This window comes from Lepidochelys kempii, chromosome 9 (genome assembly GCF_965140285.1).
Source record: "Lepidochelys kempii isolate rLepKem1 chromosome 9, rLepKem1.hap1, whole genome shotgun sequence".
Classification (NCBI taxonomy): domain Eukaryota; kingdom Metazoa; phylum Chordata; order Testudines; family Cheloniidae; genus Lepidochelys; species Lepidochelys kempii.
In genome coordinates this window covers 72,104,776-72,118,723 of record NC_136388.1, presented here as the reverse complement: position 1 = coordinate 72,118,723, position 13,948 = coordinate 72,104,776, and positions in this window count along the sequence as shown.

The window sequence follows — 13,948 nt, the reverse complement described above, 5'->3', positions numbered from 1 at the left end:
CTGTCACATATGTTGAAATACAGACAAACAATTAAGATGGTGAACAGTCTCTCTCTCGCACACACATACATGAACGTGATTTAATTGAAATATCCAAAACACAAGACCTGGTGGTAATGGAGGATTTAACTACTGAGACATCTGATGGAATAGTAATATAGCGAGACACAAAATGTCCAATTACTTCTTGGAATGTATTTGGAACAATGTTTAGTTTCAAAAAGTGGAAGTAATAATCAGGGGAACGGCCATTTTAGACTTGATTCTGACTAACAGAAAGGAAATGATTGCAAATCTGAAGGTAGAAGGGAATTTGGATGAAAGTGATCATAAATGATAGATTTCATGATTGTAAGGAATGGAAGGCATGAGAGCAGCAGAATAAAGACAATGAATTGCAGAAACAAACAAACAAAATCCAGACAAACTTATAACTGATAGGAAAAGTCCCATGGGACGAAAATATAAAAGAAAAAGGAGTTCAGGAGAGTTGGCAGTTTCTCAGACACATAATACTGAAGGTATTCAAGCACAATCTATCCTGGTGCTAAGGAAAGATAGGAAGAAGAGTAATAGGCCAATACGGCTTTATCAGGAGCTCTTTAATAACCTGAAAAATCAAAAAAGGATTAGTTACACCTAGAAAGGAACATAAAGAGCAATAAGAAATGATTCTATAAATATATTAGGAGAAAAAGAAATACAATGGAAAGTGTAGGTCCTCTACTTAGCGAGAAAAGCTAATAATAGAGACATCAAGATAGAGAAGGTGTTTAATGCCTATTTTGCTTCAGTCTTCTCTAAAAAGGTTAATGGTGGCAATATATTCAATATTAATAAAAAGGGTGAAGGAACATAAATCAAAATATTGAGAGGACACGTTAAAGAATATTTAGATAAGTTAGATGTATTCAACTGACTAAATTAATCCTAGGATACTTAAGGAAGTAGATGAAGCAATCTCAGAACTAGTGATTAACTTTGAGAAATCATGGAGGATAGGTGAGGGGTCCCAGAAGACTCAAGAAGGGAAACACCTATTTTTGAAAAGGAGAACAAAGAGGACTCAGGGAATTATAGACCAGTGAGCCTAACTTTGATATCTGGAAAGATACTGGAAAAAATATTAAATAATCAGTTTGTAAGTACAAAGAGGATAATAGGGTTATAAGAATAATCAGCATGGATTTATCAAGAACAAATTACGCCAAACCAACCTAATTTCCTTCTTTGGCAGGGTAACTGGCCAGGTGGATGAAGGTGAAAGCTGTACACATGATATATCTTGATAGTAAGACTTTTCATGCCATTCCACATGACATTCTCTTAGTTAAAACTAGGGACATGTGGTCTAGATAAAATTACTATAAGGTGAATGAACAACTGGTTGAAAGACTGTAATTAAAGAGTAGTTATCAATGGTTCACTGTCAAACTGAGATTGTGTGTCTAGCAGTGTCCCTCGGCACTCTGTCCTGGATCTGGTACAATTCAATATTTGCATTAATTACTTGGATAATGGAATGGAGAGTATGCTTATAAAATTTGTGGGTGACACCAGGCTGGGAGGGGCTACAAACATTTTGGAGGACAGGATTAGAATTCAAAATAACTTGGACAAATTGGAGAATTGGTCTGAAACCAACAAGATTAAATTCAATAAAGACAAGTACAAAGTATTATATTTACGAAGGAAAAGTCAAAAACACAACTACAAAATAAGGAATAACTGGTGAACTGGTAGTACTACTGAAAAGGATCTGGGGGTTATAGGATCTGGGGGTGTATCACAAACTCAGTATGAATCAACAATGTGATGCAGCTGCACATAAGGTTAATATCCTGGAGTGTATTAACAAGAGTGTTGTATGTAAGACCTGGGAAGTAATTGTCCTGCTGTATTTGACACTCAGCAGCAGTACTGTGTTCAGTTCTGGGCACCACACTTTAAGTTGTGGACAAACTGGAGAGGAGAGTAACAAAAATGATAAAAGGTTTAGAAAAACTGATCTACAAGGAAAGGTTTGTCCTGCCTCAACATGGGAGGGCTGGACTAAATGACCTCTCGAGATCCCTTTCAGTCCTACATATCTAGTCTTTTCAAATATTATAGTGTGGTTAGTACTTACTAACTATTCCCACACACTGGTGTCCGAGGGCTTGTTCCCAAACCTGTTGATATCAATGGAAAGGCTCCCATTGATTCCAACGGGCTTGGGATCAGGCCTTACAGGGAACAATTTCATAATGTAAGAACACTAGTGTGGGTCAGATCCTGTTTTTCCATTGGCTTCAGAGGCCTAGGATCTATATAGTAAATGTGGATAATAGTGAGTAAATACTCTGTTACTACCACCAAATATAGAAAATAGAGAGACCATGCTGTTGGTTATTTAATATTAACCACTTCTGATTTTATTTGATTATTGTTGATTAACGGAAGAAAGAATACCTCAGATGTTCTGTAAGCTTATGAGGCCTGGAAGGACGCTGCTCATTGTTACAAGATTGTACGCTTCCACAATCAATTAAGATTTGGGCTGGAATCATTCTTCAGACATCATAATAAACCATATATGGCATAATGTCTGTAGCTATCAGCCTTAAAAAACAAACAAAAACAAAACAAAAAACCCCACACTAAGAATTTCCTCTCTCAGTATTTACAGTGTTCCCAAGATGATATGTTTATTACCTACAACAAAGTTTAAGGAATGTTTATCTACTGATCTAAGAAAAGACAAACAAGCTTCTGTGGATGACATCCAGGGAACACCATCAATGTCAGACCATGAGGAAAGAAAAGTAGAAATATCACACAGCATAAACCACTTTGTCTTGACTGAGCTTCAAAATATAGATAAAAATCAGCCTGTCATGATTACACCCATGGTGCTAAATATAAGGGTGGTAGGTGTTGTATGAAAACTAGATAGAAGGGTAAATGGTCAGACAGCTTGTTCATGGGGGATGTAAAATCATATCTATATCAATAAAAGTCTATAAAATCATGACTGGTGTGGAGAAAGTAAATAAGAAATTGTTATTTACTCCTTCTCATAACATAAGAACTAGGGGACACCAAATGAAATTAATAGGCACCAGGTTGTTTTTTTTTGTTTTTTTTTTTTAAAAAAAAGGAAATATTTTTTCACAAAAACACAGTCAACCTGTGGGACTCCTTGTCGGTGGATGTTGTGAAGGCCAAGACTATAAAAGGGTTCAAAAGAGAAGTAGATAAATTCATGGAGGATAGGTCCATCAATGGCTATTAACCAGGATGGGCAGGGATGGTGTCCATAGGCTCTGTTTGCCAGAACTGGGAATGGGCAACAAAGAATGGATCACTTGATGATTACCTCTTCTGTTCATTCCTCCTGGGGCACCTGGCATTGGCCAATGTGGAAAGATAGGATCCTGGGCTAGATGGACATTTGGTCTGACCCAGTATGGCCATTCTGATGTAACCCCAAGCTCCAGCACACCAGCAGAGAGCTGTAGCAACAGGATGTAACTGTCCACTCCTTAGCACCACCAACAAAACTCCAGTGGGAGGGCAGAAGTTTCCTCTATTTCTCACCCAACTTCCAAATAAGTGCCAGTCATCTCCCCATTAAGGGGTTACGCAGGGAAGCTATTCAAGCCTAAGGGCTGTTGAAGCTCCAGTGGACTGTGAAGATCCAATGAATGTAATCAGCTCCAGCATATATATTCTAGGAGTGGCGGAGGCAAGGAATTCACTTACTTGAGCTCTGCTCTCCTTGATGGTGCACCAGGACAGTGTTACAGGGTATAGAAAGTCAGAGGGATGTTGCTTTTCAGCACTATTTCACTGTCCTTGGAAACCTGATTTTGAACTAGCTTCTGCACCCTTCCAGGGAATATCCAAGAGGGCCATGGGTATTTTCCATAATAGGAACTATAATATTTAAAATTATGAAAACTTTTGAAATATGATTGCTGTGTCATACTGCATTGTTTATGTTTCATTGGCATGAAAAAGTAAACCGACAAAGCCTAATTCTCCTCTCCTTTACATCAATTTTACACTGGTATAACTCCTTTGACTTCCGTAGAGGTGCTCTTGACTTACAGTCTGTCAGTGACAGGGGAATCAAGCCTAGAAATCTGATGTGACTGATGAAACATGACAACAGTCAAAATTTAAATAAGAAAAAAATGGTTTTGATTGGATAACCACAATCAGCTTGACAGCCAGTTGGCTATCTGAATTTTTGGCAAACTAAAGTCTGGTAAAATGTTGATAAGATGGGATGATTTCCAGGTCCCTGAAAAAGAAATAGTCCCATTTTATCCAGAAGTGTGCGAAGGAATTTGAATTTGAATACTTTTGGAGGGGCTCGTTAAACACATACAAATGAAAGGTTTGCGGGATGCCCCACCCTTTCTTGGGATGCCTCTGGCAGGGGCGCTCAGCTGCCAGGAGACAGAGGCTCCCCCGGCAGCTGCACTCTCCATGTCCCTGCAACCTGGGCAGGAGGAAGCAGCAGGGTGGCTGGCTGGCTGCAGGGTACTCCCCAGACCCTTATAGCTGCAGCCTGCTGCTTCTCCTTCCCTGCTGCTGGGTCCCAGCATTGCTGCCTGCTTTGCAGACACCCATTATGTGACCCAGGGGCTGGAGGCAGAGGCAACATGTGGGACTCCGACAACAAGGAAGGAGAAGCAGCAGGCTGCAGCTGTAGGTGGTGGGGTGGGGGGTGGGAGAAGGAGCAGCTCAGCTGGCAGCCTGCTTCCTCCCTCACCAGCTGCAGGAACACAGAGATTTGGGGGGTGGGGGGACAGTACCCCTGCTTGCCCCCCACCCCCTTGTGCAAAATAACTAGATACAAGACACTGCTTCCAAACCTTAGCTGGAGTTCCTACTTATTTATGGCATAACTGGTTACACATTTACAACCCATTACCTTCATTAACAGAGATGGTCCAGCTAAGACTGAGACTAAAATACATATATGCATTTTTAACGGTACAAATGAGATTAAATTCAACAATTTTCTAAAGTGTCTGATTTGCCTGAAAGTAAGAGGAATACTCTTTTTAAAAGAAAAGTGATACTAGATAGATACAAATTTTAATGAATCTCTATTACTAAGCTTACAATCTAACCTCATTCCTTTGAGATGACAGCATAATCATAAACAAAGTTACATCCAATTAATGTCACCAAAACCTCACAGAATAGCCATTAAGTAGCACTTATATCCAGGCACACACCACAATGACCTATTTGCAGTCTTCTTCCAAGCATGGAATGCTATAGACTGAGAATTGTATTGTTAAATTAAACACATTCATTAAAAACATGAAAACATTTGTTTCTTCTCCTGTATTTTACCAAATGCACCAGCAAATTCAGTCCTAGGCCCCAAATGTCACTATACAGTTCCATTTAAAACTGTCTTTTTAAAACAAAAAGAAACTTTTCACTTTACAGAATAAACTGAAATCTGAAGACTGAGCATTTATATATAGCAACATACAGATCTCTGTTTTCTTGATTCTAACAAAACCCTAGACATACTGTGCAAAAAATTGGTTAAGGCATAGGAGTAGTCAGCTTGTATCACAGGTATCTACAGCTACAATAGCATATGCAGTTGTAAAATTGTTTGAAAAAGATAAAGATTGTTCATAGAATCATAGAATATCAGGGTTGGAAGGGACCCCTGAAGGTCATCTAGTCCAACCCCCTGCTCGAAGCAGGACCAATTCCCAGTTAAATCATCCCAGCCAGGGCTTTGTCAAGCCTGACCTTAAAAACCTCTAAGGAAGGAGATTCTACCACCTCCCTAGGTAACGCATTCCAGTGTTTCACCACCCTCTTAGTGAAAAAGTTTTTCCTAATATCCAATCTAAACCTCCCCCACTGCAACTTGAGACCATTACTCCTCGTTCTGTCATCTGCTACCATTGAGAACAGTCTAGAGCCATCCTCTTTGGAACCCCCTTTCAGGTAGTTGAAAGCAGCTATCAAATCCCCCCTCATTCTTCTCTTCTGCAGGCTAAACAATCCCAGCTCCCTCAGCCTCTCCTCATAAGTCATGTGTTCTAGACCCCTCATCATTTTTGTTGCCCTTCGCTGGACTCTCTCCAATTTATCCACATCCTTCTTGTAGTGTGGGGCCCAAAACTGGACACAGTACTCCAGATGAGGCCTCACCAATGTCGAATAGAGGGGAACGATCACGTCCCTCGATCTGCTCGCTATGCCCCTACTTATACATCCCAAAATGCCATTGGCCTTCTTGGCAACAAGGGCACACTGCTGACTCATATCCAGCTTCTCGTCCACTGTCACCCCTAGGTCCTTTTCTGCAGAACTGCTGCCTAGCCATTCGGTCCCTAGTCTGTAGCGGTGCATTGGATTCTTCCATCCTAAGTGCAGGACCCTGCGCTTATCCTTATTGAACCTCATCAGATTTCTTTTGGCCCAATCCTCCAATTTGTCTAGGTCCTTCTGTATCCTATCCCTCCCCTCCAGCGTATCTACCACTCCTCCCAGTTTAGTATCATCCGCAAATTTGCTGAGAGTGCAATCCACACCATCCTCCAGATCATTTATGAAGATATTCAGTACAAATTATGCCCCAAAGCAGTATTAGCACTTCTAGAATTATCAAGAAAATTCCTTCATCTCATTGCCTTGCATTTCAGAAACAAGAGATTAGCCAGCACTTACTGTTTGTATCCAAGATTAGAGTGTATGAACATATTCAAATGGTTTCTTGTGATAATTCTACAGAATTACTCATGGACAAAACCAAAACCCGGCTTTCCACACAGTCAATTTGTCAATTTGTTACAGAGTATGTGGTGCTTAATATGCATACTCATTAAAAAATGCAACTGTGCAGCTTACTGTATGTGGCATCTTTTATCAGACTTGTTTTTTCACTTAAGTCTCATTAAATAGGAATTCTGCAACAGCAGGGGAGCATTACAATAGGCCATTGCTACTATACTAAGTTTAACAGAAATTGTCGTAGAGGTAATCATCCCACTGATTGGGGTTTGCTTTGCAACATGAACATTGCTAAACAACAAGAGCAATTTAATGACATATGAAAACTGCTAGCAAAAAAGTAGTATTCTAACTAAGGGAAACTCCAGTTTCCTAAAAGAAAACTGTAGAATTGAAATTCTTCCTTTCCGAAAAAGAACCATTTTATTTTCCTATATTCTGTTTGTGAAACCATGGGAAGAATGTACAATGTTTATTTGGGAATAATACATTTTAGATACACCCTGGGCACGCTAGAACACAAATAATAAACAGAGTAGTTCAAAGAAACACGGGAACACAAGGTAAGGTTTTGCATATAAAGTCACTTATTAGTCCATTGTTACACAGGTTAGATTTTAATATGATCGACATTCTGGCGTCGTCCCATATGAATATTGCATTAGCTATATTAACTCAGAGTGAAAGACATTACAAGCTCATCTAAAACCTCAAGTACTGTAAAAACATTACTTTAGACATTACTAATCATTAAGGTGTAAGTGAATAATTAAATAGTGCACTTAAAGAATACCTAACACCACATATTTACATTTTAAGTCCTTGCTACATGCATTGTCAAACAAGATGATAGTATATTCTTGCATAGGCAATTACACACTTGCATTAGGTAACAAATTAACCTTAATGTTTCTATTGCAGAAAGAATACAACTGATATTTGAATCAAACTAACATGCAAAGAGAAGTTGAGTCAGAATGAGAACTCATTTAACCCACTTACAAAAGTCTAACTGTATATCATGAAGTCAAGAAATAACAAGCATATGATGCCAACAGATCCAAAATGCCCAGTTCCTTATATAATTTGGATGGTGTAATGGCATGGAGGTCACACTGGCATGCTCCCCTGCAGTTAGGTATGGTGCCGCAGGTGTGCTCCAGCCTCAGGTTCCCTTCACTGGGGGTATAAACAAATCCAAGCAGCCCTTTCTAGTATTACAGTGTACCCTCTTTGGAGGTTACAATTTTATTGATCAGAGAAGGACAATATGAAAAGAAACAAATGCTTTAGTCAGCTACTTCATCAGAAACTCTTGGCCTCTGGGTTAATCAATCTTATGTCTTGCCCCGCTGTCTACGGAACACCCCCCTGCTTGGGGCTTGAGCCTCTGCTGGGGGTTCAGATACATGCCACTCTTCCCCCAACAGTGCATCACTCTTTGCTGAGCCAGTCTCTAGTACAGAGGTGGGCAAACTACGGCCTGTGGGCCACATCTGGCCCACAGGACTGTCCTGCCAGGCCCTTGAGCTCCCGAACAGGGAGGCTAGCCTCCAGCCCCTTCCCTGCTGTCCCCCCTTCCCCGCAACCTCACCTTACCATGCTGCCAGCACTCTGGGCAGTGTGGCTGGCTCTGGCCGGGCCGCGCAGCTGCGAGCTCCTGCCGCTCTGAGCTGCATGGTAAGGGGGCAGGGAGCTGGGGGAGCGGATAAGGGGCGGGGGTCCCAGTGGCCAGTCAGGGGACAGGGAGCAGTTGGATGGGGCAGAGATTGGGGGGGATCACGGGACTGGGAACAAGGGTGGTTGGATAGGGGGTCGGAGTCCCAGGGGGGCTGTCAGGGGGCGGGGGTGTAGGCAGGGGTCGGGGCAGTCAGGGGACAGGGATCGGGGGGTTGGATAGGGGGTGGGGTCCTGGGGGGGCTGTTAGGGACAGGGGTTCCGGGAGGGTGCAGTCAGGAGACAAGGAGCAGGGGGGGTTGGATAGGTTGGGGGCTCTGAGGGGGGTATTCAGGGAGCAGAAAGTGGGAGGGGGCAGATAGGGGGTGGGGGCCAGGCTGTTTGGGGAGGCACAGCCTTCCCTACCTGGCCCTCCATACAGTTTCACAACCCCGATGTGGTCCTCGGGCCAAAAAGTTTGCCCACCCCTGCTCTAGTAGCACCCCAGTTAAGTAATTAACAATCCACAGGTGGATCTGGGGGAGGTTTTCTTTTCAGCAGAATCTGACACAGGTAGGGCAACTGCCTGACCCCTTCAGGGCCCAACTACCATGGGACAGATTGATTGATCTATTTTCATCTGCTTGTCCCTCTTTCCTCAAAGTTCATATTTGTGCTTCTGTTAAACCAGTGTAAGATTTATATGAAGCTTTTATATACTCCTGGTTTTCTGCTGGGGATGTTCAAGTTCTACGTTTGGTAAGTTCTGTGTTGAACATAAGTATTGCTGGAGCTTAGACTGAGAAATTGCAAAGACCACACCACCACAAGTCTGTTTCTGGCTTCTCTCTGAATCATATGTTAGAACCCTGGAACTTAAAATGGGTTTCAGCTGAGGATGCATTTTCACACAGAGGCTCGTAAAAAAAGAAAAAAAAAGGCAAACCAAGGCTCCACGCTGTAAAGTGCTAAGTTTCTGCGGAGAGGAATTAATTATGCTCCAGTCGCTTTGGCTTCAATTATTATTGTGAATGCGCAACACCTCTCAAGGGAATTCAGAACCTTGGAGGACTGGGTTCCAAGTGAGCTTGTCCACATGTGCCCCACCTGTGCATTCTCTAAGCCTTAGAGTCTAAGGCAATACAGCCAAACTGCACTCATACTTGCCCAATATGCCTTAATTACAGTGATTTTTAAAAAAATCCTTAGCACAGAAGCTTATTTCTCTTTCATAGGATGACACATGAAATAGTAGGTTGCCTTAAATCTGTCACCAGCTGGGAAGTATCATAGAATCATAGAATACCACAGTTGGAAGGGACCTCAGGAGGTCATCTAGTCCAACCCCTGCTCAAAGCAGGATGAATCCCCAATTTTTGCCCCAGATCCCAAATGGCCCCCTCATGGATTCAACTCACAACCCTGGGTTTAGCAGGCCAAAGCTCAAACCACTGAGCTATCCCTCCCCCCAGGGATATCTGGATAGAGAGAGATTAAACATCACCCCAGTTAATGTTGCTGCGTTGTTACATCACTGATCTATTATAGAACACACTCATTTAAAGTTGCACAATGTTTGCTTATAACATTGTCTGGCTGCCGCCTGCTAGTGAGTGGGGGGCTTGGAACCAGGGTGGGCTGGCAGCCCCTCATCAGCTCCCTTCCACCCCCTCCCCGCACCTCCCACCCACCAGTGATTCAGTAACTCCCCCATCCCTCCCTGTGCCTTCCGCCTGCAGCAATCAGCTGTTTTGCGGCATTAAGGAGGCTTGGGAGGGAAGGGGGAGGGGTGAGGACATGGCGTGCAGCCTTCCTGTTCTCCCCCAGAACCCTCTGAATGCTGAGAAAAGCTGATTGCTGCGGGTGGAAGGTGCGGGGAGGGAGTGGGGAGCCTGCGCGCCGTGTTCTCACTCCTCCCCCCAGAGCCTCCTGAACACTGAGAAGTAGGCAGCTGATTGCTGTGGGTGGAAGGTGCAGGGAGGCTGCATGCCACGTCCTCTCTCCTCTCCCATCCCCCTGAGCCTCCTGACTGCTGCAAAACAGTTGATTGCTGCAAGAGGGAGGCATGGGAAGGAAGGGAGGAGACTGCATGCTGCATTCTCGCTCCTCACCCCCTGAGCCTCCTGAATGCAGCGAAACAGCTGATTGCTGTGGGCGGGAGGTGAGGGGAGGGAGAGGGGAGTAGTGAGGATGCGGTGCGCTCGGGGGGAGGGAGTGGAGTGTGGGAGGGCCTAGGACAGAGCTGGGTGGGGGTTAAGCACCCCCTGGCGCTTTGGAAAGTTGGTGCCTGTGCAGCCATGCATGCGCCATCCAGAGGAGAGAGTGGTGCGCTCCAGTGGGATAGCATGGGTTCATCATCACATTCAGTTTCCACAGGGAAGTGTTTGCAGCCACTGCCATGCAACTGTTGTGTCTCCTCCCTCCTTCGGTGCCGCATGAAGAGTGGGAAGGCTAGATTAACAACAAAGTATTAACCCTTGAGGGCTCAGCCGAGTGCTAGTTCATCATTTAGCAGCAAGGCATTCCCTGGGAAATATCCCACCTCATATAAACATGGTTGCTTTAGGAGAATCTCAGGGAGCTCATGAGCAAACAATCTTCTGATTAGAACTTGTTTAAAACTTATACTGCATATGTATATAATGTCTTTTGTCTGGCAAATTTTTTTTCCCCTGGAACCTAACCCCCCCTATTTACATTAATTCTTATGGGGAAATTGGATTAACTTAACATCGTTTCGCTTAAAGTCACATTTTTCAAGAACATAACTACAATGTTAAGCAAGGAGTTACTGTACAGTATATTGCTTAGGAATGCTGTAGCTGAATCCCAGAAATGATTATTTTCTGAATGATCAAACACAAACATATGTTTAACTATATACTCAATATAGCATAATTTTGAAATTATACAATATGCTACAGTGACTCATTTAAGTGTGCATTGAAAATGCTTATCTTGTAACTCATAAATAATACCCTGGAAATGAAATCATAAGGTTATTGAAACTAACTTTGTATGCTATCAGAAAATGTGTATAGGGTGCTAACAAAAATACCTACCTAGTACTTCGAAAAGCAAGAGGTAACAGTGACACACTGAAATCAAATAAATGAAATGTCCCAACAGTAACAACACAAAAGCTACAGTAAACCCTACGAATGTTGTACCTAATGATTATCTAATCAAAACATCTGTCTTTTTCTATAACTACTTTAACTTCTTCCTTTACTAAGAACATGAGATCCAAAGAGTACTTCACTTGGCACTCCCCCTCCCATCCACTGTTCCCTCTTGTTCCTTGTTCCAGCAATATTCAGGGCCCGGGGGACAGCTCCACCAATGTTTGGGGCCAGGTCTCTCCCCTGGCCCCACCTGCTGCCCCGTGCGCCGCCCCCGAGAGTCCCTCAGCCCCCACTTGCTGCCCCCGTGCACCTTCCAGGCCCCAGATCATCCTTACCTCAAGCCGGTGGCTGCCCCACCTGCAGCTGCATGCTGTGCTCCACTCTGCTGGCTCCTGGAATTAACTGCCGCTGCAGGGTCCTAGTGCTCCCTATTCCCCAGTGCCAGGGCTGGCTGATCCTGACCCTGCCCTTCCGCCTCGGATCCTTCCCTTTTCTGGAGGGACCCTCCAACAGCACACGCCCCTCCCCCCACTGCCCACAGGAGCATGTGCAGGAGCCCAAGGAGCATGTGCAGTGACAGTGGTGAGAGATGAGTGTGCTGCTGGGGGGGGCGAGAGCTCCCCTCCCTCAGAGCTCGCTGCTGCTGGCAGGGAGAAGGCTGGGGGAGGCCTCCTCTCTGGTCCCAGCCCCAGGGCAGCCTGTCTGCACCCCAAACTCCTCATCCCTCGCCCCACCCCACCCCAGAGCCTGCCCCCCAGCCAGAGCCCTCACCCCCCCACACCCCAACCCTCTGTCCTAGTCCTGAGCCCCTCCAACACCCCAAACCCCTCATCCCCAGCCCCTGAAGCTTACGCCCTTCCCTTCACTAATATTATGGAGAGTACAGCATGTGGCTATAAACATAGGAATATTGTTATCGGCCATGTCCAACTTCCTATACAGGCATCACCAGCGGGCATTTAAATGGCCAAATGCACACTTCAAAGTCATTCTGCACTTGCTCAGCCTGTTGTTGAACCGCTCCTTGATGCTGTCAAGTTGCCCGTGTATGGCTTCATAAGCCACGGCATTATGAGGTAGGCGGGGTCTCCCAGGATCACAGTGGGCATTTTGACTTCACCTACATTGATCTTCTGGAAAGGGAAGAAAGTACCTGCTTGCAACTTCTTGAACGGGTCAGTGTTCTGAAAGATGTGTGCATCATGCTCCTTTCTGAACCAGCCCACGTTAATGTCTGTGAAACACCCACGGTGATGCACAAGCGCCTGGAGAACTTTTGAGAAATACACTTTGTAATTAATGTACTCGGTGGCTAGGTGATCTGGTGCCAGAATTGGAACGTGCGTGCCATCGATCACCCTTCTGCAGTTAGGGAAGCCCATTTGTGCAAAGCCATCCACAATGTCATGCACGTTGACCGGAGTCACGGTCTTTTGGAGCAGGATGCGAATAATGGCCCTGCACATTTCCATCAACACAAGTCCAACAGTCAACTTTCCCACTATGAACTGGTTAGCAACTGATCAGTAGCACTCTGGTAGCAGCTTCCACAGTGTAATCTCCACATGCTTCTCCAGCAACGGGGCAGCTCTCATTCTCGTTTCCTTGTGCCGCAGGGCTGAGGCGAGCTCATCTCACAGTCCCATGAATGTGGCTTTCCTCATGCGAAAGTTCTGCAGCCACTGCTTGTCATCCCAGACGTGCATCATGATGTGATCCTACCACTCAGTACTTGTTTCCTGAGCCCAAAAGCCCACTGTGGTCACAAGCAATCTCGTGCCGTAGCTAGTATGCATGGCAAGATCAATGTCACACTCCTCTTGCCTTTGTAGTTTAAGGAATAACTCTACTGCCACTTGTGACGTGTTGGTTAGTGTGAGCAGCATACTGCTCAACAGCTCGGGATCCATTCCTGCAGCCCGAAAGCGGCCAGGCAAGGCGTGCAGCATACAAACCGTTGAAAGATGGTGCCAGACGTGGACGGAAGCACAGGGATTGCTGGGATGCAGAGCAATGCATCACAGGGCATTGGGACAGGACTCAGGCTGCCCCGCAACCCCTTCTGCCTTCCCACAAGTCTTAGCGGCAAAAGAGAAAGAGGTGCTTTGTGGGGTAGCTGCCCAGAGTGCACCGCTCCAAATAGCGCTGCAAGTATGAACACACTATTGCACAGGCAGCTGTCAGTGTGAACACACAACAGCGGTTTTCCTTCGGCGCTCTCTGAGCGGCACTGTAACTGCCAGCGTTGTAACTTTGCAAGTGTAGACATGCCCTAATTAACATACCAATAACATGGCTAGAAAACCTAACACCATTGTCCGGCAGTACCTGGCAATAATTGTGCAGACCCAAACAATCAAAAGGAAATCCAGATTTAGCCCTACCTCCTATGCGATATGTACCAT